This window comes from Nicotiana sylvestris, chromosome 12 (genome assembly GCF_000393655.2).
Source record: "Nicotiana sylvestris chromosome 12, ASM39365v2, whole genome shotgun sequence".
NCBI classification, from domain to species: domain Eukaryota; kingdom Viridiplantae; phylum Streptophyta; class Magnoliopsida; order Solanales; family Solanaceae; genus Nicotiana; species Nicotiana sylvestris.
Window position 1 is genome coordinate 4,506,916 of NC_091068.1, and position 6,626 is coordinate 4,513,541.

The following is a 6,626-nucleotide window of genomic DNA, read 5'->3' on the forward strand; positions in this document are numbered from 1 at the left end:
TAGCCAATTTGGAGAACTTTTGTAACCCTCTTATTGTTATAGTGGAGTTTTTTGGATCTTTGTGATCCCGTGGTTTTTACCTTCGATTTGAAGGGTTTTCCACGTTAAAATTTGGTGTTCTTTATCTTCTTTATTTTCAGGTTTGCCTCTTCCTCGGCATAACATTGTTTACCTGATAGTTCATAATCTGTTGATTTGCAAAAGGTTATATTAACATATCGAACTCTGTACCCAATCAAATACCATCACATAAATCGGAACGAAGATGCATACACATCATATGTAAACTAACTAAAAATAAGCTGTCTACTTCATATTTTTCTATATGTATATACAAAACAATGAACAAGAGAAAAGAATAATAAGAATTAGATTTAACTTAAAAGAGGCTTCTCCACATCATATTCATCACTTTCTGAGGAACTGGAAGAAGAACTGATCAAATACTCTTCTTTCCCTTTAGCCCATAGCACGAAATACAGACCGATGAACATAAAAAACATACCAGCAAGGCTGCAGAAAGAAGCTAAAGTCATCACTCCAATTATCGATTATTAATCAGTGGCGTGCACAGGATTTTATGTAAGCAGTGTCGGCCAATTGTCACAGTTGAACTAGTACATTTGTTTGGGTTTCAAGCTATGGAGTTTTAATAAAGCTTTACTTCCATCCTAAACCTATACTTCGTCTTATTTTTCAAAAAGTGATGTGTGAGTAATTGAGTATGTGTGAAAGGGAGCATGACGTAACTGGTAAAGTTGCTACCATGTGACCAGTGGCGAAACTAGAAATTTTTCCAAGGGTATTCAAATTTAAAAGAAGTGATAAAAATTTCCGACAAACGGTGTTCAATATGTGTTATATCTAAAACGTAATATTTTACCTATATACACAATACAATTTTTCGACGAAAGGTGGTCAATTGACCACTCTTATAACCATGTGGCTTTGCCACTGCATGTGACCAGGAGGTCACGGGTTCGAGCTGTGGAAATAGCCTCTTGCAGAAATGGAGGGTAAGGTTACGTACAATAGACCCATGTGGTCCGGCCCTTCCATGGACCTCATGCATAGCGGGAGCTTAGTGCACCAGGACGTCCTTTTGATATGTGAGCATGTGTGTATGCGCGCATGTATGCATTTATTTGAATTTTTTTGGGAGGTTGATTGATAATGCATGTACCTTCCAAGAGTGATCGAGTCCCTTAAGGTGATTGTAGAGAGAACAACTGCTAACACAGTTCCAATGGGACTAAAAACAGAAACCAACACTGGCCCTCTTTTCTTCATTGCCCAATTATTGAAGCTTATGCATATTCCACTTACTATACCTGCCTATTACAACCAAAAAATTTGTATAAATATCAGAATCATTTTTCTTTACCCTACAATTTGTCTACATAACAATTTGCACATAAAAAAAAGGCAGCCCGGTGCACTAAGCTCCCGCTATGCGCGAGGTCAAGGATCGGACCACAAGGGTCTATTGTACGCAGCCTTACCTTACATTTCTGCAAGAGGCTGTTTCCACGGCTCGAACCCGTAACCTCCTGGTCCCAAGACAACAACTTTATCAGTTACGCCTAGGCTCCCGTTCACATAACAAATTGCACATATAACATTATTAATTAAGGTAACTGGTGAATTACCAGTAAGGAAAAGCCAATCAAGTCGCGGATATTTAAGGGAAATCCAATCTCCAAGCAATGTTCTTGAACTAACTCAACTATTACAGTCAATGACATGCCTATGAAGGAAGTTATAGCAGATAAGGAGATTGGTGCTGGAAAATATCCCAAGGTTGTTGCCTGAAAAGTTGTTAATTAACCAACATATTAGGAAGAACTACACTAGCAAAGTGACACTATACAAGAAAAATGTCATTTCGAATTTTAGCGAGGAAATATACAGTTCATCACTAAAAGGAACAATAAGAATAACGACAACAATAACAATATACCCAGTATTATCCCACACTATGGGGACTAAAAGGAACAATAGCGACGGGCTAATATACAACTAGTATACAATAACGAGGAAAAGGTTCCTTTTAGCGCGAAAGATTATAACCTTGCTAAATTTAGGGAACACAAATGCCACGTCAAAAGAAATTAGCAGGACCTCACTAGAACCAGGCGCGTATGTAGCGTATATATGATGGGTTCAATTGAGCCCATAACTTTCGATGCGTAGCATAAATTTGTGTAAAATCTATACTAAAATTGCAACAAATAGTAGATTTGAACCCGTAACTTTAAAAATATATTGAGTTTAATGCTAAAAATCTTAAAGGCTAAATCCATAGGGTTTAAATCCTGGATCCGCCTCTGATTAGAACATCCTAGCTTATTAGCAATGCCCTTATTAGAACATCCTCGATCATAATTAGCGAGGCCCTTATTAGAATGCCCTCGCTAATTATGAGCGAGGACGTTCTGAGGCCCTTTTAGAACGTCCTCAGTCATAATTAGCGAGACCCTTCCTTATTAGAACATCCTCACTCATAATTAGCGAGGTCCTTATAGAACGTCCTCGCTCATAATTAGCAAGACCCTTATTAGACCGTCCTCGCTCATAATTAGCGAGGCCCTTATTAGAACGTCCTCACTCATAATTAGGGAGGCCCTTATTAGAACGTCCTCGCTCATAATTAGCGAGGCCCTTATTAGAACATCCTCGCTCATAATTAGCGAGGCCCTTTCTTACTAGAACATCCTCGCTTATAATTAGCGAGGCCCTTATTAGAACGTCCTCGCTCATAATAAGCAAGGAACTTATATGAACGTCCACGCTCAAATTAGCGAGGTACTTATTAGAACATCCTCGCTCAAATTTTGGCGAGGCTCTTGTTACTCGCTAATTGGGAGTAAGTATTAGTTAATACTGTCTATATACCTGCAAAACAACACTACTTGATAACACCAAGATTGCTGCCATGAGATAGATTGAACCCTTGATCTTATCTTCATTAAATATGTCAGCATCATCATCATCATGTGGTGGAGATGGTAAAGAAAACTGAGCCTCTTTTTCTGGTATGTGAGCATTTGAACTACTTTGCATTAGGCTCATTAGAATTGCCCCTGTTATGCACAATAGTGTTCCTAAAATTTTGACTTTGCTGTATTTGCACTTTAACTCCACCTTCTCTCATCTGCATGTAAGGTCATAGAAATTAGAATTGCAACTAAAGCAAGTAAATAATTAGAAGAAACCATTTCCCTTTCTTCCCCCTCTATTAATTATTAAATAAATAGGATTTTTACACTGTATAGCTGCCCACCCAAAAAAATAGTCAGTATATATATATATATATATAGCCGTCTATGATTAATGTATAATATGTGTATACCGGCTAGGATATGTACAAATATTTTTGGCCGAGTGGCCAAATGTGTAACTTGCCCCTTTCATTTTTCTTTTTAAGTACTAGTATCTGATCAATAAATCCAATGTAGTCCGACTCTTTATAGGACCTCGTGTATAGCGGGAGCTTAGTGTATCGAGATGTCCGTTTTATAGTTTCTCTAACAGGAATTTTGGGGGGGGGGGGGAGCTAGGACAAATAATTGGTAAGTTGAATATACCCAAAGGCCCAAGCTATGAGAAAGATAAGTCCTGGTGCAAGAGGGGGGAGCTAGGACAAATAATTGGTAAGTTGAATATACCCAAAGGCCCAAGCTATGAGAAAGATAAGTCCTGGTGCAAGATTTGGCATAGCTGTTGCCATTGCAGGTGAAGTCAAATTGATTCCCTTTATGTATAAAGATTGGAATAGTGTCACCCTGCAAAAAAAAAAAAAAAGCAAAATGTTGATATACTAATTAAGCATGCCAAAACTTCAAACTAAACTAGCTAGCTCCTAGAGGCAGATCTAGAGCGTGCTCGTTCAATTGAATTCACTACTTTTGGCTCGAATTACTTATTATTACATTATGAAGAAAAAAAATCATAAATGTGTAATACTTCACATCCATTCTCAACCAGTTGACTCTAAACGTTGAATTCGCCTCTGCAGTAGCTCCTTGTATAATCTCTATTTTCTCACGTACGAAAGATTTTTTTTCCCTCTAATGCGCTTGCAATTAGACCAGTCGTAACCCCAATTGTTACGGGAATGTTGTTTAGTTGGTCTATGCATGTCTGGACAGCCTCGGTTAATCCTGCCTATATTAGGTTGCATGTCTTTTTGTAGTCGGATCTCTAAGTTTTCAGAATGCTCCGGATTTTTTTTTAAAAGAATAAAGAAAATAAAAATACATGGCTTACCCTCCAAAAGAAATTAATAATAATTGAATCAATAACTTCAAATTCATTTGCTTTGGCCATTGATTCCTGCAACATTAATAACATTCATACATTAGCTTCTTTTAGGATCATTTATTTGGAAAAAAATAAATACATATCATCACTAACAAGAGAGAAAAATAGTTACCTTTCAAAAAAATAGGATAATGGAGAAAGGATTAAAAATGTGGCAAATGATGATAAAATTACAAGGGATGAAGGTTTGAAACCTAATGACATAAGATAACTTGCTAATACTGAATTTCCTGCATATATAAATTGCATTCCTATTAAACCTCCTATCATTGCAAAATCTTCAAAAACTTCCTTCTTTTGAATTCCTTTCATTTTCTCTTCAATAAATAGCTGAAATTAACCTTCAATATTGCCTTTCTCCCTCAATATCTACCAGCCAGATATAACTGTGCCTCAATCCAAAATAAAATTACTTGTCATATAGCACAAGAAACGACTATGTCTCAATCTTAAACGAGATTACTTGTCATATAGCACAAGATACGACCATGTCTCAATCTCAAACAAAATTACTTGCCATATAGTACAAGAAACGACCATGTCTTAATCTGAAACAAGATTACTTGTCATATATCATAAGATACGACTATGTCTCAATCTGAAACAAGATTACTTGTCATATAGCACAAGATATGACCAGTCTCAATCCCAGACAAGATTACTTGTCATGTACGGATTGATAAACGTGACATATATAAATTAAATTCTTTATAGGGAACAAAGTGCTATTGATCAATGATCACTCTTCATCGTATATTTTCATTTTTTTCCTCATAATTTACCTTCATTCACCTGCAATATATTGCCTTAGTATTACCAGATATTTTCATATTTTTTTCTCATAATTCACCTTCCCTTCACCTGCAATATTACGTTGGCTCGTTGATCTTTTCTGGTATTTATTCTAGGTATTATTGGTTAGCAAAGAACTAGTATATATATGGATAATTTGTTCTTGAAAAAATATCCATTTGGTTTCCTCCTAATTATCTGTTTGAGGAAGAGGAGTTTGGAAAATTATGTGGCCAAGATTCTTTTGTAGGACAAATGGAATTATCAATGATCACTTATTCAATTGGTTTACTGGTTTGCCATTCAATCTGCCAAATGGATTAAATTGAAATTAAATTTAGTTAAATGCCAGAAAAATGAAAAAAATTAAATGCCGAAAATAGTATCAATATTTAATAGAAGTAGTATCAATATTCGACCTAATAGATTTTGCCCCTGTACTATCTAAAATTGACCAATTTTGTCTTTCGTTAATCTTTTGATTTTATATTACCCTTTCCCTTGATCCATAACAGATCTCCAACCTGGGTTAACTTTAAATCATAACCAAAAGTTGATTGGTAAATTTGATTATTTTTTTCTCGAAGAATTCGAACTCGTGTCCATTCATTTTATGCTGGAACTCTATTAATAACAAGGGGCCAAGGTTAACAATAAGGACATAAAATGAACCTAAAATATACCGTATAATAAAATTGAGCAATTTCAATTAGTACATAAGCAAGATTTATACTTTTTTTTTTTTTTAATTTTGTTGAAGAAAATAAGAAAACGTGATTAGTTGATTAATATCGTGTGACTGCCTTCGTAGTAACCTGTTTAGCTAATATAATATCCCTTTTGACCAAAAAAAAAATTATAATTGGTATAATTGGGTCAATAACGTATCATTTTAAAATGGCTTGACGCACCTCGTCTCAGATGGGCAAAGAGAGCATGGCATTGTATGCGCAATTTCTTTTTTTATGTATGTATAATTTAAAATTTACAAAATAACATTGTAAAAATTTATCCTATTAAGCTTGTAAAAAATAATTATGGATTAGGTATGATACTAAATGATTAAATCAATGTTTTGATTGCCAAGTGGTAGGCCAAAAGGCATGCTAAAGAATATTTTAGTGGTGAAAAAGACATAATTCAAATTATAGTATCACAAGTTAGATAGTATCATTTACACCATAATAACCTCTTATAGCATGTTACTTGGAGTAATTACTAATGGGATAAGATTTTTTTTATATACAAGTAACTTATTAGGTAATTAAATATAAATTTTTATTATAATTAATCAGTTATTTTATAAAATTGATAACTAGCCTGAAAATAGTGATTAAAATACTGATAATGCAAAGTTATCTTTACACTTCAAACGTGACTTAGAGCCCGTTTGGACATAAGAATTTTTTTATTTTTCGAAATAAGTGTTTGACTATAAAATTTCTAATTTTCACTTGAAAATGAATTTTGAAATTTTTCGAAAATTTCAAAAACTCTAAAAAGCTGATTTC

General features: G+C 34.5%; 1 pseudogene; it reads right to left on the bottom strand.

Moving 5' to 3' along the window:
- Positions 1-254: 254 nt before the first annotated feature.
- Positions 255-5,268, bottom strand: LOC104238785 (WAT1-related protein At5g47470-like; annotated as a pseudogene).
- Positions 5,269-6,626: the final 1,358 nt, after the last annotated feature.